We start from the raw sequence: 23,882 nt of genomic DNA, 5'->3' as shown, positions 1-23,882 counted from the left end.
TCCTTTCTGCGCTTTTTTTTTTTTCACTCTTTATCTGAAGGATTTCAGTTTTTATTTTAATATGGAGTTCTAAGATGTCTCTCTCATCTAATTTGCCTGAGAAAGTATGTTTCTTTCTCCGTCTTTTTTGACTTATTTTTCCTGATTCTTCCACATGTCCTTCCATAAATTTCTCATCGCCTTCTAATACGCTTTGTTTTTGTCCCATAGCTGCTTGTTGTTGAGTTCTCTGGCACGAGACAACGGGAGGACACTAACACATCCTTCTACTGCAGATAAGCTGCAGCGGTGTTAGTTTTTATGAGTCTAGCTCGCCCTTAATCCCCTTGTCACCAGTACGTCGTCAACAACAAGGAAAATAATAAATCAGAAATTCAGCAAGGTATTCTAGACCTTATAATATGCTTGAAGTTCTCAATCACTCTTCACATTCACACCGTGTACACCTTGCCGACGGAATCTCTTTCCTTATGTCGGCGGAATCTTTACACTCACACCGTGTACACCTTGCCGACGGAATCTCTTTCCTTATGTCGGCGGAATCTTTACACTCACACCTGTGTACACCTTGCCGACGGAATCTCTTTCCTTATGTCGGCGGAATCTCTTTTATCATGCTAGCGGAATCTCTTTCTCACCCGTGGTTCTGATCGGTGTCACTTCCTGGATCGGATCCTTGGATTCACACCCAGCGCCGAGGGACCGCTTTTCCTTTCACCGACCTGGCCACGAATTCACGTCCCAGGATTTTCAGATCTCGCTGCTTGGCGACGATCGCTGTCGACAGACTTCGGTGTCGGCTCTCCTCGACGTCGGGAAGGAATCCTCGGATCCGGCTCGAAGGACCAAGTTATATGTCAGAGTGTAGCTCCGCTGAGAGCTCCCACATATCAAATGAAGATATTCACCGAACCAGAAAGACACGGAGACTGTAACTTTTTACTTGCAAGGGTAACAGCACAGTGTAACAAGACACATTAGTGCGAGCTACAAAGACTGCTCCCATACGAAGTTTATTTTATACACAAGCAGAAACGAAAACATAGCATAAGATAAGAAATAGCTCGAGTTACACAAGGGGGTGTGCTAAGCTGTAAGAGTGGAAATATACTGACTAGAGGAGCAAGATGTGTGTGTGTGGGTATGTAATGAAGATTATTCTATAAAGACACTATATACAATCAGTTAATGCCCTAGGGCTTGATTATGATAAATATATTCTCAAATTCAACTCTAACACAGTCCAAGTTTGAAGTGAGGTCACATGTTTGAGGTGATCATTTTCTTTTTCATGTAATGGGACTTTGTCATGGGAACGCTGGATGAGTGACCGCTTACCTACTTTGATTTTTTTCTTATTATGATATACCAAAATTGAATATATGATATTATGTACTAGGAAGTATAGATGAAAAACTGCATGTGATTATGAGTCTGAATTACTATATATTATATCCACCCTAAAAATGTAAGAAAAAAGTGAATAAAATTACATGCAGCATGATCTCTTCTCATTGTGACAAATGCGCAGAGAATCATCTGGTTCTGTAATTCCTTCAGTTTTACAGAGCATATTTCTAGCTCATGGTTTTGCTCCCTGATTTTTAAATATATATTATTGCTATCAGTTCATGAAGAAATCTACCAAAATGTTATTTCACATATTTTTTCTATATTGTCCCCATGACATGGGACGAATCTAATTTTTTCAAAATGAAATACTTCTTGACTGTTGATGGAGAGTGGATATACAAAGAAGGGGATTCAAATAATTATTGAAGTAAGAACACATTATGAACACTTTATGTAATTAGGCAATAGAGACTTTTTGCTCTTTATGGAAGAGCACCTCTAAATTTTTCTTCTTTAAACTTCATCTTGAACATGGGGTAGAGACCCTGCAAGTAAACTGGACTTTGTTAAGTTGCATATAACTGAATGATCTGCATGTCACTGTGATTGGTCATGCTTTAAATGATGAACTGAGTCCTGTTACTGAGATGCAAAACAGTGCACATGGTTATTAACTCAAATGGATTGTGAGGTTAAGTAACTGTAGCTGTAGGCAATAGCTCAGTCTGAGAACCGTCGTGCTTTTCCTCTCTGGAAATACACTTTCTTTTTGTTTTTCTCTTACATGTATGGCCTTGAAGAAGATGCAGAGCTGCACCTACCTACGACAATTTTTCTGACCCAGAATTCTGCTAAAACCAGCATCCATTTAACATTCATCTTTTCATTTCATTTACATATCTTTAAGCTTCCAAGGCAACGTATGATAAATGTTTAGTAAGAATCCAGTCAGATACGTTCTACTGATTTTGCAAACATCTTATGTCTGCTTATGTCTTTTTTAGTTCTACAGTTTGAAAATTTTGACATGTTCATAAATGCAGAATCAGTTGTTTAAGACCTACCTCGATTGATTTCTGTTGCTATAACTCTTCTCTTAAGCATTAATAAAAACATTTTTATTTGACAATAATATTAAAAAAAGAAACCTCTCTGTGCAGACAAGCATTTTAACCTGTTTCAGAAGTAATCGCTGTACAAACTACCCTGCCAGAAAACACACCTCACATGACCATTTCTGTACACTGTACATGCACACATTGGTACCAACAAGAAGCATGGCAATAGCAGTAGTATGATAAAATGCAGAAATTGAACCCACTGTGCGCTCGTTTTTCACTGCAGCTCTAAGAAAAAACCACAACTATGGCTAGAAGTAGAGAGGACTGAAATGTTATTTGTGAAGTAAAACACGGTTATAATGTCCTCAAATCTGAAAAACCCTGAAATCAATTCCAATCATTTTCTAATACTTGACTGTTGCAAATCATGGTTTCTGAGTTTTCCTCAGAAAAACAGATTTTTTTTCCTTTTTTTTTTTTTTTGGAGGATTTGGAGCAAACTGTTCATTTTTGTCAATTTCTTAAATGAGACATGTAGAGTGAAGTGAGGTAAATGAAATGTTACTATTTTAAGCATAGATTTGATTAATTTTCTAGACTGAACAGCACATCACAGAGAATTAGCTCAAGGACTGCTGAAAAAGTGAAAATCTGACCATCGTTCCTGCTTGTAGTTTTTGGCTTTGATAAAAGGTGTCATTTTTAACTTTCTTTTAAATAAAGATAGCATGTCATTTAAACCAACCAGCAGATTCTGGGTTTTAGAGAGTTAACTGCTGTTAGCATAGCCAGCGAGGTCAGCAATGCCAGCGAATCATCAAACCTGTGGAGCTAACCGCTCACATTCAAGGTGAATGTCATTGTTTTAATCCGGAAAAGTGTCACGTGATGAAGGTATGATAAATGTGTAGCAAAGCTGTCCATGCCATAATTTCCAAAAGTCTATTTCTGCCTATCCAGACTAAAATACAATCCCAGAGTCCTCAAAATGAGGTCTGCAGCGTTTCAGCATTTGGAACGCTGCCATAATGTTGATGCCCGACGTAAATATAGAGGAAGTGAAGTGTTGTAAAATGAAAATATATTAGTGTGGATGTAGCCTCAAAAACCCACTCCTGCTCTAAAGGACACTGTTAAGGCGTGTTAAAAACACCAAAGCTTGACAGGTTGTCTATTCCTAGTTTCAGCTGCTGAGCTCACATTTGACAGTTGCCATTTGGAAGAGTTTAAATGCTATAATTTGATTTGGAAGTAGTATTCTTTCCTGATAAGTGGCATAAAACTGTTCGTATTGTTGGAACCTATATTTATCCTCCCATTTACAATGGAGATAAACCAGACATCCCAAAGGTAATTGTTCCAGATAACACTCGGTTTGTCCCTCATTTATTGCAGCTACCGCAAATGGTGTTTCTATTATTAATCTGCAAATTGTACATTATGTTAGCAGTGTGGCCCGGTCTTTGTCTGATTGTGTCTGAGTCATAGCGACTGACCATGACTGTTGTAGGATAATGTGTGATATTTTGGAAGGGAGACAATGTGGTATTTGAAAAGCATATTTTCATGATCAATTGAATGATTGCTGATGTTTTCAATATCTAATGAACTTTGGGAATAGATGGTTTGGATTCAGCGCTGGCCTCATGGATAAATGTAACATTTTACGTTTTTTTTGTTTTTATCAGGAATGGACCTTGAAAAATTGTTTTCCCAGCTGTAATAGATTATGATATGTGGTTCTACGCTGAAACTGTGACGGTCTCTTTACTGTATAAGGATTGACGTCTTATGAAGATGGACAAGTTGAGAATTGATGCCACTAATGTGCTAATTATTCATCATCTGTGAACTCCTACTGAAACAAGATCTATCTACTCTCTATCATTGCTCTCAGTGAAGTAGGCAGTTGCCAGAATTTACTCCAGCTCATCCTTTTCAGTGCCAAAACACAGCGCTTTATGCTTTAATTTCTCAGTACCATTGTGTAGTAAAACATTGTCATGGCAAAATGGACGTAACATTAATTTTCAGTCCTAATTAAAGGCCAGCCTCCTGTTGATGTAGCACTATATTAGGTGAAGATTGTGTTGTTTAATGAGGTGTTCAGTGCTCACAATGGGCACTGCTCCTAAAACATCAGCTGCATTTATTGTGTTAATGTGACATTTAATATACTTTGTATAAAGCTGTGTGAAGTTCATTGCTGTGCAAGGGTGATTTTCCCATCTGGGTTTTTTTGGTCATAAGAATTCACTGACCCCTCTTTTGTTTCAGGCAGCACTCCTCTTTTTCATTTGAAAGCTATGAAAAAGCTGGCTGGCTGAAAATGCCAGGAATATTTTCAGCCAAAGACCCAAAGCTGAAGCCTCATTACTCTGCTAGGGAACGTGGTGAAGTTATGTGAAGATGGATTTGCATGAAATTTTCAGGGAAGAATGACACAAAGACAATCTGATTAGATTTTGGCAGTGATGTAGTTTACAGTCTGGATCCACAGATTTGTTAAAGATTTCTGTATCATTGTGAGATAGCAGCACGGCGTCACTGTAACTATGACAACAAGTGAACGCTACGTCAGCTGCCTGCTCGCATTCACACGGTTGCAATTCAACGACGAATCCACCGCTGCAGACTTATTGTGACTTATCCACTGGAGATGATACAACTGAGCAGCCTTTGCGGAGTACTGTGCTCGCTGAGTGCTTTTCTTGTGATATTCTGAGTTGTACTGACCATTAGTTTACCAGGCTAATCCAGCAAACTGGCAGAAATCTCTCTGTTTTGCTTGTAGCATGTTCATTTCCAGTACATAACATGGATGGACACAGACAGATGCCCCTGTAACAGAGAAAACTGTTTTTTTTTTTTCAGACCTGTGGCAAAACTTTGGGCAACTTTGTCAAATTGCAATTGGTACTGTGAAGTGAGTTAATTTGAATTTAATATTTTAAGGAAGAAAACTGATTGCTTTGTTTTTTACTTCCATGTTTCAAAATCACAAAAATGCGGCTGTCTGAAGTTTTGCAGTTGAGCCCGTTTTATATTCAGTAGAAAAGCTAAAATGCTTCACTCCCATTCTGATTTTTAAATGCATTCAAACAGAGGACAGATCAAAGATGGAGTTTAAAAACACATTATACATTCCTTAAGTGGTGATCACACTGACCCACTGGTTGGTGTCTATTTCATATTATATCATCATTTCAATAAATTCTACGCCTACGGTCATTTTCCATCACCGTTTGTCGAATGAAATTACTTTAAGAGTCGATGGTGTCAGTTTACAGCAGCAGGACTCAACAGGTTCATTTTTTGTGCCTGCGTATTTGCAGTGTATAGATGAATAAAAATAGGTGACTGTACCTGTACAGGCCTGTTGTTAATCAAACTGTCTGCAATATAGGACACAGTTATCATACATTTGTGATTTTTAGACACTCATCACCACCAAAGCCTGACAGGCTATCATTGGAAATAGGACTGTTTGCTCCATGCAAGCACAACTGAATCCTTGTTTAACATCTTTTGGACTGTAGAAAAGTAAAACAAATTGGTTCGAAGGAAGGATCCTTTGTACATACACTGTATTTCAAATGTCATCCTCCTCAGACTGCCTTAGCTAAAGGGCAGTCTGTGACATTCTTAAACACTCTAAGTCTCCAGGGCCAGAGGGAAAGAACCAGTCTTAATTGGCTGGAGCAAGGGCCACATCTGAGTCAGGTAGACAGCCTCACATTTAAATGTCACCAATGGTTACATGGTGGGATGTGTCGGTTTACCTGGAGCAACATGTGCAGAATTGGCTGGCAAAGAATAACGGTAGTGTACCAACTGAGTGACCTTTCTTTGAAATTGCTGTTCGCTTGTTGGCTGTGTGATGAGTGGAACTGGCTCGATTCTCTTCATGTGATTCTTTCAGTAACACCATTATGCACCGCATGGGCTATCAGGCCTTTGTTGGATGTTACTGGTCAGGCGCTATGCAGCTGTCTGCTCTAGAGCTCCCGCTTTAAAAAAAAAACTCCAGTTGAAACAAACTAGAATTCTTTATATATTCATTCAAATGCTTTTCAGCACAAACCATGCAACCTAATTCTGAACTATATTATCAAATTGATGATCTGGTGATTTGTGATGTCTCCACAAGTGACCCCAAATTTTTGAATAGTATATTTGTACTTGATCATGCCCATAATTAGCTTAGCCACATTCTAATGTTTCAGTGGTCCGTTCCTAGCCATACATGAGTTATTCTGAAGTTACCGAGCACTAAACACAACTGTGCTGTTTTTTTTTTTTTGGTCAGTTCCCATACACATTTCCTTAAATTTATGCAAATTATTATGAGCAGGAATAAATGTGCAAACAAATGTTTCCCGTTCTTTTTAATAAGAATGATCTGGAACATAAAGTTGATCAAAGATTCAATTTACCACTGCCAGACACTCGAATGCTGCAGGGAGAGGGCCGTTCTGCTGGCCACACACCGTCACGAGACAGGATAATTTTTTTCAGTGGTTCAATTCAGAAAGCCCACGTTGCAACAGCAGCAGCTCTTTTCTCAGTACAACTTAAGCTGCACTCTTTGCAATTAATGCGATGCATAATGTTGGCTGTTTGATCATATCTAATGTTTCCCACAGCTTAAGCGTTTACTTGTGGTGATTGGTGGCACAGTGTAGCCAGTGTGTATGCAAAAACAAATGCAGTTCAGAGGGCGAGATGTAACTCAGGTTGTTTTGTGAAGCTGTAATTTACCAATATTGCTTCACTGCTTCATGTACAAATCACTTCCATCAGTAGACGACACAAAGCAGCTGAGCACAGAAGCCTCCAGTCTGCCCGGTTACTGCAGCGCACGCAAGTCAGACAGGCGCATGACCCACAATTACTATGAGAAGAGTGACTTAAGGTGTTCTAATGTCAGATTAACTGTAGCTGAAAGAGTCATTTAAGCTAACAAGGCGGGCCACCAAAAGATGTGTGGTGCAGAAGTACAACGGATGAAAAGTCGCACGAAGATTTCGATCACACTCTGGAGCCCTGTCACAGCCAGAGGGTTTAGCTGAGATAGCAGCCCTTTCACATCTCAAGAAGTCATTTGGTAAAATGCTAATATCAAAAGTGCTACTTGATGAGACTTTAAAGAACACAAGGGTTCTTTAGGAAGAAAGCATCCTGGCTGCTTAAAATATTCAAACTGCAATAACCTGTTTGTCGCATTTTGCAATTTGCTGATTCTCTCTCTAATCTGTTGCGCTTAAAAACAGTATAGGGTGCTCCTGAAATTCATTATCAGCTAATAAATAAAAATCTTGCTTATTAATGTGCTCTTGGATAATCGGGTCATGGTTGAATGCTATCAATCAATCAATCAAAATTTATATAGCACTTCACAACACTCAAGGTGGCCAAAGTACTTTCCAGTTAAAATCAAACAGTAAAATTAGAATAAAAGCAAATTAAAAGAAGACAACAAATCTTATCAGCTTTTTGCATGTTCCAAAAGACGGTCCAAGGTAATGTGTACATGTGCCTGCAGAAGCCCGGGAAGTTGTCAGAAGCAGATTTGAAATTTTCAGCATGTCAAGAACACGGGACATGTGTCGTCCTCTGTTTTCCTAGCCTAGCCGCGCTAGACAACCCACGGCAACGAATTTAATTCTCTGCCAGGGTGGGTCTAGTTACCCTCCATAAGGCTCGAGGTTGGATGCTCCTAAAACTGGCCGGACGAATCACCATGAAGTGTAGAGTCAGAAGGTGGGTGTAACCAAGTGACGACAGCGGCGCGACGATTCTGACAGAAACAACCGGCGCACAATAAACGGTTATCTTTCGACTCTGCTTTGGCCACAGCCCTTAAAGATTTGAAGCTAAAATTCAACTTGAAAGATAAATAAAGGACGGCACTGAAGTGTTTCACTGAGAAGAAAGACTTATTTGGACTTATGCCGACGGGATATGGCAAATCCTTAATATACCAGTTGGCTCCGCTGGTTGGGAAGCTAATGGGACTTAGCCACAATCCGCCGGCGCTCTAGGAACTCCGTCAGCCTATTCGTTGCGCTGATTGGTTGTATACCTACCCAATTGCTGCAGAGTGATTTGATAGACAACCTTTTAGCCCGCCTCCCTCCCTGTCGAGCGTTCCTAGACCCTTGTGTCTTAAGAGCTGGGTCTAGCGCGGCCAGGCTACTGTTTTCCATGACTAATTTCACAATCAGCATGGCAGCTAATGTTGATTTCAGGCAAATCATCACCACAGAGAACAAAATGTAAATATGATAAACAGGAAGCAGGATCCCCTCTGTGAAATATCGGTCATTGGTGTTTTTTTATTATTGGATTTTTGCTGTCATATTTTCTGTTCATTTAAAACAAACATTAAAAAAACACTGTTCTGATGAAAGGAGAGAGTAAATTAACTTGACACTCCATTACTTAAATCTGCGTTTTACAACAAAATCAGTGATCTGAGTTTAATATATTATGTGTGAAGCTTCTTAAAAACGCTGAACTGAAATGCATTTCATTGGTAATGTTGCACCGTCATCAGTCAGTGTGATTCCAGCACTCTCTCTGCCTGCAGGTATTGATCTCTTCCATCCTTGGTGAGATGTAATCCTTAGGAGGTACGAGGAGGACACGTTTCTGCATGGGTCTGCAGAATAAGAGGGTTTTTTTTTCTTCTGATTATCATAGACACAAGCCACATCATTAGAAGCACTAGGCTAACGTTGTGTAGGTCCCACTCGTCCTGCTAAAACACTGTCCATGTTCTAGGGTGTCTGGCACTGAGTGGTTGTCAAAGGATGTTTTGCTTCCTGTGGTATCTCTGTGGGTCAGACTTATTGTGCTGATTGCATTGAGGTCTGAGGATTTTTTTTTTTTAAGCAAAGTCAATGACCTGGGCTCCGTGTTGGGTTTCTTTATTCATTCCTGAGCAGCTTTTGCATTGTTGTACCTGGAAAGGCCGCTGTCATCAGGACGTGCCGTTGTTGTGGAGGATGATTGGTCCATAACTATGTTTAGGTGGGGGATGTGTGATGTGATGTAGCGTCCTCATGAATGCCAGCATCCAAGGACCTGTAACTACAACTTCATTGAGAGGAAATCAGAGCTTCATCCTGTACAAAATGAGTCGCGATCGATAAGATTTGCGTTTGCTGACGATTAAGTTTCTGATTTACCAGCATTGTTTCACTCCCTTTTTCTTACTTAACTTTTACTCCAGTGCAAAGCTCCTCTTCGGATGACCAGACAGCTCTGGCCTGATAGGAGCGCTGCTTGTCAACTTGTCATTTCACAGACAGGTTCAAGCACTGATGAGATGTGACTGCTACAGAATAAAGTAAAGCGAAGGTGCATTTGTTTAGCATGGAGCCGGTAGAGATCAAACATGCAACTGGCAATCAGGCAGCTGATGTTTCTTTAAATTTGCAAAATAAGTAGGGCGTTTGGATTTGGATAGTTTCAATGAATGAAAGTATTTTCTTTTAATATTTCATTTTCTGGAACCACAACACTTGGAGTGCTGTCACACACGCAGTTTGGTTCGCTTTGTCTGTTCCAAGAAAAAGAAAAACCTGCTGCCTTCGTAGTCTTCAACCATATTGCTTTACATGCTGGCTTATTAATCGAGAACCAGGAGCTATAGAAACAGATCATTTGTTTATTGGAAAGGTTTTTTTTGACGTCATCCTGCGTCATCGGTATTTAAAGAATACTCATGGGGACATCAAATTCCCTCAACAGACAGAAAGTCACGCAGCACTTACCTGCTCCATATGTGTTGATTAATCTCCTCTGATGAGCTCACAAAGATGCATGAAGCGATTCTTCATAGTTTATTGCTCAGCTTCATGGAGTCTGTCAGAAATGGTGACACTTCGTGAAAAAATAAACTGCTCTTCACATTCTGATTGATCTACGGTGGCTGCATGCTAAAATCAAATACCAGCTTTCAAATACTTCTTTAGCTTGTCTGATTGGCTTACACACTATAAACAAACTGCACCAGAGTCTGACTGTAATGTGACAGACAGCTTTTACATCAGCTCAAACCCAGTCTGCAAATGCACAGAAGTTTATTTGGTTAACTGGGACAGCCCTGGCTTAAGACAGAGCAGAAAGCTGTTGAACTTTGGAGGGCTCGTAATGGCTGGTTGGTCAACAGAAATAGATCGTAGGAAGTTTGATATTTCAGTAATATTTCAAGTTAAAAAAAGACAGCATTTCTGGATAAAGTTTTCCCAATTCAAGGCTTTGGGTTTGGGACTGGAAACTTCTTTTGCACTGTCATTGCTATTAAAAGATCATACATCAAAGAAATATTGAGTAGATCTATCAGTATTTCCTTAACTGGAGTTGCACAGTTCCTTTGTGTAATGGTTACACATGATGTGGAGTAAAGCTAAAACTGTATAAATAATTCTCACAGCAGGTTCACGCAGAAAGCAATTTAGAGCAATATAAACAGATTTTTCTCCAGAAAGAAAAGAAAATCGATGTTTCTCGTCAACCACCCATCAGAGAAAATCCAGAAGCTGGAAATGGAGTCAGCGTTCATGCAAAATCTCTACAAAGTTCGGCAACAGTTCAACCTGGACTGGTACTTGCAGAACCTAAAGAAACTAAGACAGAATGCGAGCAGACAAAACATGCAATTTGTGTGCTTTGTAGTGACATAAAAGCTAAATTCAACTTGTCCTATTTTGTTAGAAGTTTCCCACTTCTTGTTACTGTTAATTTGCTCACTAAATATATGAAGATCTGAGACCTTTTTGGAAGAAAACTTTTGGAACTTCTGGTTTAGTGCTGCAGTTAATGATTACTTCCATGGATGATTAATGTTTTTGATTGTTTTCTCAAGCAATTGGGTGGTCGGTAGAATGTTAATAAATATTTGAAACGCTTGTAAGAGGTTGCTTTTAGCCAACATCTGAAAAGATATTTGACCAAAATGACAAATCATCACATCAGGGTCCTCGAACCAGCTTTTTGGGTTTTCTCTTATAGAGAGAATGGCTTAAACAAAGCTGAGACTTCTGTAATTAGGCTAGGCATTACAGAATAATGGAAACGATAAAAAATGTAACGGTAAAGGCTGGGAACTCAGAACTAGTTCGAGGAGTTGGTAGATGTCATTTGAAAACTGCAAAAACAATGCACATTTTTAGATTGTCCAAGGGGATTTTGAAAGCATTCAGATAAAAAGAGCCACAAACAGTTGAAAGACAACTAAAAGTCAGACACTTGCTATGTGAAATGTGTGAGAAGAGGATGTATCTGAAACAAACTGCCCAGCATGCCTTACAGATCAGTTCAGTGTAAAGGTGAAACATCCATATGTTGCACTAAGCTGAGTGTGTGAGGTGCTGTCCATGGTGCTGAAATACGAGTTTCACAGCTACACTTTACAAAGCAGACTCCAGACCAGAAGCTACAGGGTCAGTGCAGTCAACCATCGTGCCAACGCAACCAGAAAATTACCACTCCAAGTCGAGACACTCCATCATCTGTCCCTAAACCTGAAGTGCTATGAATATTCCCTCTGCTCTGGTTTTCATTTGCGCTGGTCCTTGGCAGCCTGACAGAAATGTCTCATCTCTCTGTGGCAAGATGTCCGTTTTGCTCCTAGTTGATAAAAATATATTTACACTACTGTTGAAAAGTTTGGGGTCACTCTAGATGTCCTTATTTTTTTCAATGAAGATAACATTACATGAATCAGACATACAGTCCAGACATTGTTAATGTGATTAATGACTATTCTAGCTGGAAACGGCTGGTTTTTAACGGAGTATCTACATAGGGGTACAGAGGAACATTTCCAGCAACCATCACTCCTGCATTCTGATGCTACATTGTGTTAGCTAATGGTGCTGAAAGGCTGATTGATGATTAGAAAACCCTTGTGCAATTATGTTACAACATGAATAAAAATGTGAGTTTTCCTGGAAAACATGAAATTGTCTGGGTGCCCCTAAACTTTTGAACAGTATTGTATAAAAAATTTTGCATCACTCGGAGTAATTTGGTCAGGAAACTTTCTAAATGGCACAGATTCCGAGACGTGCATCATTGATATAAAAGCTCTCTGGAATCTGAAGCCTCTGAATGAACTCTCTGAAGTAACATTTTCAGTTCAGTTTTATGTAACTCCCCTCGGTTAACCTCAGCTGCGTGCATTTTGCTGAGACGCTGGTGAAAAGAAGCCAGCATCTTCCTGTTTGCTGAGCCTCTTAAGAATTCTCCTTCTCAAAAGATTGTTGCATTCTCTGCATTTAAGTGCTTCAGCTTTTCCTCATGTAAGAGTGACCCGAATGAAGATGTGAATTTGTGTTGAGACCGTTCCCATCAGAATACCCTTGACCCTTCAGCTGGATCAGGCCTTTGATGTGACCCTGAGCTAATGAACGGCTCAGGTGGATGTAGATATGAGCAGAGGGATGCTCTTTGAGCTCCTGACTGCCTGGTCTCGCTACGTTGTATTCCTTACTTAATTTTTCCTCTGTGGTTTGATTTAATAGTAAGCACAGCAGCTTCACATCGACTTCTTGTATACATTTGCATTAATTTCCTTTTCTCAGAGCCTCAGGTGAGCTTTTTTTTCCTCTCTGCACTCACATTAAGTGACCTGTCAGCAGTCTCGCTCCATTCAGCCATCACCTGCCTGCTGTATTATCGTCTCTGACTAGCTTTCACAGATGGAGTGGGTAATTTTGGGATGAAGTATGAAACTTACGTAATACCCCTTCATTGGGTCTTTGCTATGTAAATGTCTCCCTGTGCAGTCCTCAGTCTGCTGAAGGCCGGTGCTCCTTGTACAATAACCCGGCATAAATGGAAATTAGTCAGAATAAGGACTGCTGATTGACTGTATGGAAATGTGTCGAGCTCTCACTGTGGGTCCCTACCTCACCTATTCTGCTGCTGAATATTTCTTCCAGGTATTCCAGCATGTCTCCTGTGAGGTACCCTAACGTACTGAGACGTGGATGTCTTTTCTTTGCCACTGACAAAGTTCTGTGAAATATTTACCGTATGCAGAAATTCAGTGGGCCAGCTAGCACTAGTTACTATAAGATGCTTTTTGTTGTAGTGTTTTGATGAAAATTTGTTTAAAACCTCATTTTATTAGTCCACTTTGTTAGTGCGCCATCCAATGGAAGCTATCTATATTTTCGTCATGCCATGTATGATGACAGTAAAGCTATTCTATTCTATTCTATTCTATTCTATTCTATTCTATTCTATTCTATTCTATTCATTTTACTTTGTCCATTTACTAAATGCACTCATTGGCCCAAAATCTGTCTGTTTGAGCAGAGCCACTCGTTCTTGTGCTTGTTTTAGCTCAAATGTTGTCACAGCTACTTGCTCTCTCCACTTCAGAGCGTGAAAAGTCAGAGCCCTTATTAAGGTACTTGTTAACTGTCTGGGTTTACTTTGAGAGAAGCTGCTAAAACATCCAATAACATGAGTGAACATTAAGAGGACCGGTCTCAGTGACAGCCTACATTGTTTCTGAACGTTCTGATTCAAATGGAATACAAACAACTGAAAGTTTCTTTGAAGTTTTCTTTATTTTAACCTGGCGTTCAAAGATGTGGAAATCTTTATTTTTTTTAAAGAGCGTGTTGTTTATCATAGTAATAACAATACAAACAACATTAATAACAATATGAATATAATCTCAGTATAATTAGATATTAGATATTATCACATTATTGCTCCGCCAAAGATCGTGGCAGAGTTATATGACGATCGACGTATGTTTGTCTGTCTGTCGGTGTACAACATTATTAAAAAACGGAAACATGGATTTGGATGAAATTTTCAGGGAAGGTCAGAAATGATACAAGGACCAAATGATGGGATTTTGGCAGTGATGCAGCTTATAGTCTGGGTCCATGCATTTGTTAAAGATTTCTATATCATTGTGAGATAGCGTCACGGCATCACTGTAATTATGACAACAGCTGAACACTACGTCAGCTGCCTGCTGCAAATCCACCACCGTGGACTTATCCGTTGAAAATCATACAACAACGGAGCAGCCTTGGTGGAGTACTGTGCTTCGTTAGTGCTTTTATTGTTATATTTATTGGTTACTTCTTATCCCAAATGGCTAAAAGAAATCTAAAATGCAAGCCCAACCAAATCTTGGAGGCTACAGTTTCTGTATATTTCATTGACAACTGAAAAGGCTGAGTACTGAGAGGCAGCAAAATGTAATCCAGTTGCAATTGGGGATGTTAATGATTATCAATTAATCAACAAATTACTTAATAATTTATTCAAATAAAAATATATTAGCTGATAAGTTAGAAAACGAGAAACGTGCATGTCAGGAAATGTGTTGTACATTGGTCATTGTACCTCATTAGCACCGTGTTGGCAAGTGGAGAGCATTGCGGGGATTAACCAATAACAGGTCATCATGATAAAGTGTTTTGTGGTGGTTAAAGACATCTTAAAAGCGCTCATGTTCTCCAGACAAACTGGAGTTCAATAGAACAGTGTTCCCATGGCTGAGTGGGTGATGTAATCAAATCAATCTTGTTTGGAAAGTCACGTGTCTGTGTCAAAAGATAAACTATTTATCAGCATCGTAGGGAATAATAATCGCTGTATTTCATTCACATATCTGTTGAAGAAAGTTGTTTATGCTTTGCACCCTGAACTACAACCATTAGCCGTACCCAGCAGTGTGAAATAGCCTGAATCTGTGTAGACGAGTTGTTGTCAAATTGTTTAGTCTTGTCTTCACCTCGCTTCGTGTCTGTTCTCCTCTGCTGTGTGTGTGTGTCTGTTTTCACACACAGACAGAACAGACAACCAGCTGCCAAAACACAGAGCAGAGAAGTTCTGATTACAACACACACAGAGGGAGTGTGACTTTATTCTCTGCAAAGAAATGCCAGTATTCCACACTGAACACATACCAGATAGTTGTTCGCTGCTGCATTAAAGCTATATTTATGCTCATAATGTCATACCTTTATTGAAATAGTTTAATGTTAAAGAGTAACTCTTCCTTGCTACAATGGTGGAGAAAGGTTCTCCGAGGAGTGTTAGATAGGAATGGGTGGAAAAAATGATCTTCCACACCTCTGAATTGATTCAGAAATGCCAGAAATCATTTTTTGTAATAATGTTGTGTTGACAGAGGAGAAAAGGTTCAACTGCGAGGATGCAGCACAGCACCTGGACAGCACAGTACACACATGCTAGTTATCTAGTAGTTCAAGCATGTGGTGCCATTTTAGACTGAAAGACACTTAAAATTAGCGCTACATGACAGAATATATTATGAATACATTAAACTATGAGTGGAGTGCAGAAGTCGAGTCCAAACAAGTGAGACCAGCTAACCAGCGAACACTGCAGCACTTCACAAAACCTCAACCCACAGATATTGGGTGAAATAAATGACTGTTGTTATGTCTAAAAGGAACTAATGAGGCTGATGTACAGTGGGTACGGAAAGTATTCAGACCCCTTGAAATTTTTCACTCTCTGTGTCATTGCAGCCATTTGCCAAAATCAAAAAAGTTCATTTTATTTCTCATTAATATACACTCAGCATCCCATCTTGACAGAAAAAAACAGAAATGTAGAAATATTTGCAAATTTATTAAAAAGAAAAACTGAAATATCACATGGTCAGAAGTATTCAGACCCTGTGCTCAGTATGGAGTAGAAGCACCCTTTTCAGCTAGTACAGCCATGAGTCTTCTTTGGAATGACGCAACAAGTTTTTCACACCTGGATTTGGGGATCCTCTGCCATTCTTCCTTGCAGATCCTCTCCAGTTCTGTCAGGTTGGATGGTGAACGTTGGTGGACAGACATTTTGAGGTCTCTCCAGAGATGCTCAATTGGGTTTAGGTCAGGGCTCTGGCTGGGCCAGTCAAGAACGGTCACAGAGTTGTTCTGAAGCCACTCCTTTGTTATTTTAGCTGTGTGCTTAGGGTCATTGTCCTGTTGAAAGGTGAACCTTCGGCCCAGTCTGAGGTCCTGAACACTCTGGAAGAGGTTTTCCTCCAGGATATCTCTGTACTTGGCCGCATTCATCCTTCCTTCAATTGCAACCAGTCGTCCTGTCCCTGCAGCTGAAAAACACCCCCACAACATGATGCTCCCACCACCATGTTTCACTGTAGGGATTGTATTGGGCAGGTGATGAGCAGTGCCTGATTTTCTCCACACATACCGCTTAGAATTAACACCAGAAAGTTCAATCTTGGTCTCATCAGACCAGAGAATCTTATTTCTCATAGTCTGGGAGTCCTTCATGTGTTTTTTTTTTTGGCAAACTCTATGCAGGCTTTCATGTGTCTTGCACTGAGGAGAGGCTTCCGTCGGGCCACTCTCCCATAAAGCCCCGACTGGAGGAGGGCTGCAGTGATAGTTGACTTTGTGGAACTTTCTCCTATCTCCCGACTGCATCTCTGGAGCTCAGCCACAGTGATCTTTGGGTTCTTCTTTACCTCTCTAACCAAGGCTCTTCTCCCACCATTGCTCAGTTTGGCTGGACGGCCAGGTCTAGGAAGAGTTGTGGTCGTCCCAAACTTATTCCATTTGAGGATTATAGAGGCCACTGTGCTCTTAGGAACCTTGAGTGCTGCAGAAATTCTTTTGTAACCTTGGCCAGATCTGTGCCTTGCCACAATTCTGTCTCTGAGCTCCTTGGGCAGTTCCTTCCACCTCATGATTCTCATTTGCTCTGACATGCACTGTGAGCTGTAAGGTCTTATATAGACAGGTGTGTGCCTTTCCTAATCAAGTCCAATCAGTTTAATTAAACACAGCTGGACTCCAATAAAGAAGTAGAACCATCTGGAGGAGGATCAGAAGAAATGGACAGCATGTGAGTTAAATATGAATGTCGCTGCAAAGGGTCTGAATACTTCTGACCATGTGATATTTCAGTTTTTTAAAATAAATTTGCAAAAAAATCTACATTTGTTTTTTTCTGTCAAGATGGGGTGCTGAGTGTACATTAATGAGAAATAAAATGAACTTTTTTGATTTTGACAAATGGCTGCAATGACACAGAGAGTGAAATATTTCAAGGGGTCTGAATACTTTCCGTACTCACTGTAGCTGTACATGCATGTCCAGATTGTCTAGTTTTCATTTCTCACATGATACTTCTACATTGAGGGATAAAAGAGCTACTATTTCACATTGAACAGATGGCAATAAAGCCAGATAAAATTACAAACATCAATGGACTCTAAGACTCCAACCTGGTAGGTGTAAAAATGTTTAGAACAGAGTAATATGCTCAAGCAGGGACTTAATCAAAACCCTATGTAATTGCCACTAATTTCTTAAAGTTGGCTTCAGTTTTGCTAAAACTCATTGCTCTGGGCAACAGTCCTTCACTGCTCCCACAGTTACAGCTACTCCTAATTGCCGGCTTTCATTTAGAAATAATTGACTGTCGGCTGCTCTTTCAGCACATGAATCTTTCAGCGCGCGAGCAACACCTCAGGCTCGTTTTAAAGTCTAAAGTTGAAATATCTGTGCCCAGACTTAGAAGTCTCCTCTGCTTTTACAATTGAATGTGTCAGTGCAGGATGTACCGATGAGCCAAAACATTAGAACTACCGTATTTTCACGACTATAAGGCGCCCATAAAAGTCTTAGATTTTCTTCAAATTGTGCGGCGCGCCCTATGGTGCAGTGCGTCCTGTGTGTGTTGCTGTTGTTGTAAGGCGGACGTAGACCAGGTGTTTTTTTCCACGCATCACCATCGCTGTTGATCTGTGACTCTATGCGTGTCCATCTCACAGCCGATGTGAAAAAACAAGTGAAGCAAATGAACTCTGAGCTTGCTGTCATTCCGGGAGGCCTGACAAAGGAACTCCAACCGCTGGACATCGGTGTGAACCGGCCGTTCAAAGTAAGGCTGCGAGCGGCGTGGGAGCGATGGATGACCGATGGGGACCACAGTTTCACTAAGAGTGGAAGGCAGCGCCGGGCGAGTTACGCCACAATTTGCGAATGGATTGTAGATGCTTGGGCTAACGTGTCTGCTGGCACTGTTGTTCGAGCTTTCGCAAAAGCCGGCATCATTTCCGAGGAGCCGCACGGCACGGAAAGTGACTCTGACAGTGAAGAAAGTGAGCCTGGCATGTTTGATGGAGGTTTAGCGCAGCTGTTCAATTCAGAAACAGAGGATGAGGACTTCCATGGGTTTGATTGATGACGATTACCGGTAAAAAAAAAAAAAAAAAAAAGTGAATACCAAACTCAGTTTTGCTCCCGCTCTATTTTTAAATACGCACACTTGTGTGCTTGTTTTATCTGTGTGTTTTACCATGCCCGCGCCTATTGATGATTAAAAAAATGTTAGTACTTTGTAATCAATACTTAAATAAAGCACAACCAAACTCAGTTTTGCTCCTGCTCTATTTTTAAATACGCACACTTGTATGCTTGTGTGTGTGTTGTTGTTGTAAGGCCGACATAGTAGAGGACACCATGAGAACGTTAAAGGGGGAAGTGTGGACGTGGATTGTATATAAAACCCTCGCCATATAATCAGGTGCGCCTTATGTGTGTGTTAAATACAGTAATGGCACACATAACTGAGACTGCACCTTTTGGTACAGTGCGCCTTTTGGTCGTGAAAATACGGTACTCAGAGATGAAGCAAATGTTGTTGATTATCTTGTAACAGCAGCACATCACAAGGTTTGTGATGCATTAGATTGTAAGGGAACAAATGGTTCTTGTTTAACGGAGAAGAAATGGCCTGAGTGACTTTGACAAGGGTGAAATCGTTATATAGTTGCAGCGTGTTCTCAGCAGGTTAGAGTCATTTTGGCAGCTTGCAAATGACCAGCAGCGTAGTTGCATGGGTGGACAGAATATTTTTGGTTCATCATCAGTGTATTCTGTAAACCAAGAGATTTCTTTTGTGCATCGTAGGCGTAGCTTTGTAGTGAGGTAATAAACACCTTCCGCATGTTTCAAGGTTCCTTTTCCTTCACGTCTTCAACATCTCGCTGCACACAGATAAATCACCACAGCAGACCAGGGGTGGTTACAAACAATGCCTGAAACAATAGCTTAGCTGCTGAAACAATTACTTAAAATAGATTCTGTGACCTGGAATCTCACTTGTACTGAACTGAACTTCCAGCTCGCAGTGATAAGACCAAAAACTGGCCTCTACACCAGCTTTGAGGGGGCGTCGTGCTGTGCTTTGAAAAGTTTCATGGTGGGCTCCTCGCTCGGCCTTTGATAGCAGCCAAGAAAAAAAGGATGCTAGGGGAGGTTTTTCTTGCTGTTTGTGGGGAGTGTTAATGCTTCCATTTCTGCCAAGGTTGTAAAAAGCCTTCCTGACACAGTGAACTGTAAATTGGTTTTTAAAGGGGAGTGATCAGAAGCAGACGAGGCCCCACTGGCAGTATACTTTCCTCTACAGTGCCTCCGTGGTTGTTGTCAGTAGCGGATGAGCACTGCTCTGATGCATGTACAATACAAGGAAGTGTTTTATTCTGAATGCATCATACATTTTGTGCTCACACACCAGCTTTTCCCACTCTTGCCTGTGGAAATGTCTGCGGAAAGTCCTTTTTGCTCAATTCACCTTTATACTGACATGATGTGTGATACTTCAGTTCTTGGGCAGATTTAACCATTTTACAAAATAGAAGAAAATCATTTTTGGGCATTAGTGTAAGCAGTTTTTAAGTGTCAAGTGTTTGGGTTGCTTTCCTCATCATTAGCTGACTAGCATTTGAGAGCTGGCAGAGAAGACACATTGTCAACTTTTTTGGCAAGCGCCTGACTGAAGCGTATCATGGCTGTCGGTACGTCCTTGGTTTGTTTTCTCTGCACCATTAGCGATTCAAGAGGGCTGACCCGTCATGACTCTTCATCCTGATTTAGGGATACCCCTCATGCTGTTGGTGCACCACAGGTTGCACCTCAAGGCTTTCATAATTGAATTATTTAATACTACAGTGTGCAAGGTGCTCCTCTGCACATACTTTATTGGCTAAGTACTTGTCATTGTGACCTTATAGGTAACCTGTGTGTGGAGTGAGCTGCTTTCTCAGCTGCATGTGAATCATTATCAGCTCATACCTGTAGCCACTGAAGATCACACCGACATGTGATGAAGTTAACATAATCACTCATGAAATGTGTAGAAAGGCCCAGATTTCAGTATCAGATATCAAATGTTCTGCGCCATGTTCGCTGTCCCAAAAAAACCCCAAATACAGGCCCAATTCATGCAGTGTTTCAGTGGCATCTCTGTGTGCCTCCCTACAATGCAGAGTATGTCTACACACTAGGGGCTAGTTTTCACCAACAAACCAGATGCTCGTCCATAATCCACAGGTGTCTCTGCTACTGATTTGGAGCTGTGGATCAGACTCCTTAAATGCCTGATGATAGCTTTGATAACCTGCCGTTGTGTCATCACAACTGAGTAGTGTCTGAAAAGGCCATCAGGAACATCGACTAACTTATCAGAATGAACCTCAATGCATCGTTTTTGGAGAAATATATGCAGAGATGGCCATATCCATTTGTGAACTCCGGATTGATTCTGTTCAGGAATTCAGCCAGCTGTCTTCTCTACATAGAGAAGCCAACAACAGTCCTTCCTCCTACGCATGTTTTTATTCAGAGTATGCACAGAGAGGAGGGGTCTGATGTCAATGTGTTTGAGAGACGGAGACAGAGGGGTGCAGCTCTTTAACGAAACAAGATTCAGCCATTTTAAATAGTAAAAATATCTAAATCTCAATTTGTGGATGTTGCGGTGGGCTGCCACAGATACATCAGTGTGTGGAAAACACTGTATGGAACATTACACTACCCTATGGGAACAAGCAGGAAAGGCTAACTAGGTCACTCAGTGGTCTTCAGAAAGATAAAGCTTGTGAGTCTGTCAACTAAAAGCTACACACGCTCAGTTATCAACATGTTCTGCACATTTGTGTTCTCGAATTCTACAAATAAAACCACCATTCTTATGTTACCTGTGTCTTTCGCTGGGTCAGTTGTGGTGTTGATAAATTACTACACAGTGAAAATTACCGGTAACAAATTGCCCTGTAGTCTCAGCACTCTGTGGTCTGAGTAATGTCACAGTAATAAGCAGAGAGACTGAAAAGCACAGCGGTGGTTCTCATTTGGCTTACTGTCATGAGGCCATTTGAGTTTAAGTGATGCTTTCGTGGCCTGCCTGTGCAGATATTGCACCAGATGAAAGTACAGCGGCCACAGTGTCATTCAAAAGTGAAAAAATAATGCCACTGAATGTAGCATGCATCTGATCAGATGGCTCATATGTGATGGATGTAAACACTGCGAGGCTGGTTTTGCCTGAAATGTCTGTCTTAAGCCAATTATTGCAAGTATTCCATATTTTAACGATATCAACAGAAAAATACACTGTTGTTAAAATTCTTAGCAGACGTCAGGCAAGATCCATTAAATTGTTAGTGTTGGAAAATGGTGATGGTGAAAATGCCGTGACAAAAGAAACATTTTCTGTGGAGAGAAAGCAATTTGCTTTGAGATGCTATCTCAGATTGTGCGTTGCTAACTGTTCAGGAACAAGCAAATCCCCCATTTCTGTTTTGTTTGTGTCTTACCATGTAATATGTTGGTGACCTGCTGGGTCAATCTCATTTAAATTTGATCCAGTAAATGGTGCTGAAGGATGACCAACGCTGACCCAACATGTTTGCAGTTTTCTCATTTTTATATTTACCTCAGGCGCTCTTACCTTCCACCTTTACCGAGGCGTTCTGTGGCTGTCCAAATAACCAACAACAAGGCTTAATAACCCTGGCCTGATGCCAGTAATGATCCTGACTGTAGCCCCAAGAGAACATCCCTCTGCATTAATCCCACTTTTCCCCCAGCTACATGCTCCTAATGAGTCAACGGATGAAAGGATTCACATTTGCTGTGACTGTGTTCGTTTCCATTGATCTGATAGCTGTAATTGGCTAACCTGTACTAAATGGTCAGTAACCATTAGCATTATAAATTATCAGCTACTGAAAGAGGACAAGATTGATAAGCGGACACTTTTGCCTCCAGTATTTGGCGGGACTTTCCTACTGGAGAGATTTTCTTTGTTGTGCTTGGCTGTTTCATGGTTTCCTCGCAGTAGAAATCTGATGTGATGAGTTTATTACTTCACCTCAAATATTATTTCATCGATGCAGAGTGGATTTAAAAACACCAGCATCTGTTCAGTGTAATATTATCTGACTCAGCAGCCTCAAATACTATCTGTGTGGCTCCAGACAGCAATCAAATTGAGTTTAGACTTGCATCAACTAATGTCTGTGTGCTATGATTCATGATGATATCAGACAGGCTACGTCTCATGTTTTATAGCTCTTCTGCTGAGGGATGTACTCCAAAGTAAGATTACAGTCGTCCCTCGGCTATCGCGGGGGTTAGCTTCCAGAACCCCCTGCGAAGTAGCGACTTTATATTTGTTTTATTATTTATATATATTTTAAGGCTTTATAAACCTTTCCCACACTCATAAATATTCGGATCTCAAAATTAATATTCGGATACCACCATCACGACTGAATATTCGGATATTCGAATATTCGGGTCCAGTCCTAATATATACACATACACTACTGTTCAGAAATTTGCCATCACTCAGACAATTTTATGCTTTCCATGAGAACTCACTTTTATTCATGTGCTAACATAACTGCACAAGGGTGTTCTAATCATCAGTTTGCTTTTCAACATGACTAGCAAACATAAAAGAAAGTAACGTAACGAAATCCACCTACCAACGCTTGGAATAAACTTGCTGATGTAGTATTTATTATGTTGCATTGTTATGCTGCCATATGCTATATTTTAAATCAAATCAGATCAAAGCCTTTATTGTCATTGTTTGACAGTGCAGACAATGAAATTGGAAACGCTGCTACAACTGCTGCATTACAAAAACAATTTAAAGAATAAAACAGAAGCAAGAAGGCATCAACATAAATATAACGATAAATCAAATCTAAAGAATTTAGTGGAAGTGTAGTGGAAAATATATATTGTAGTTACAGTGAGTAGCCAGTTATTGCACAATTAAATTATTTATTAAGTTGTTTGTTTTGTTCAGTGACTGATTGTGTTCATATTTGTTAAAATGACAAGCTGTTGTTTTTTCCGAGGTTTATATGCTGGACTTCGACTTTACTTTTGTGCTCTCGCTAGCCGTTTAATTCTGTTTCTATTGTTTTGTGAACCTAAGCTAACCAACATTTGACTGTAGATTCATATTTATTATGATCAAAGCCATGATTTTGGGCTTATTGATTTGGTATTTTATGTAAAAACAAAGCAACAAATGGACTTGCATTTTTTATTGATATATATTTTTTCAAATCTTTGAACTTATATGACAGTATCCGCTTCACAAAGTTTATTTTATTATCTTAACTGT

At 40.3% G+C, this 23,882-nt stretch overlaps 1 protein-coding gene across 1 annotated transcript in view; it reads left to right on the top strand.

Moving 5' to 3' along the window:
• ctdp1 (CTD (carboxy-terminal domain, RNA polymerase II, polypeptide A) phosphatase, subunit 1) overlaps positions 1-23,882 on the top strand; it is a 115,122-nt gene that overhangs the window by 32,550 nt on the left and 58,690 nt on the right. The gene's annotated exons all lie outside the window — the stretch shown is intronic.

Source organism: Acanthochromis polyacanthus, chromosome 11 (genome assembly GCF_021347895.1).
Source record: "Acanthochromis polyacanthus isolate Apoly-LR-REF ecotype Palm Island chromosome 11, KAUST_Apoly_ChrSc, whole genome shotgun sequence".
Classification (NCBI taxonomy): domain Eukaryota; kingdom Metazoa; phylum Chordata; class Actinopteri; family Pomacentridae; genus Acanthochromis; species Acanthochromis polyacanthus.
Note: the sequence above shows the minus strand (reverse complement) of the source record. Positions and strands in the feature narration are given on the sequence as shown.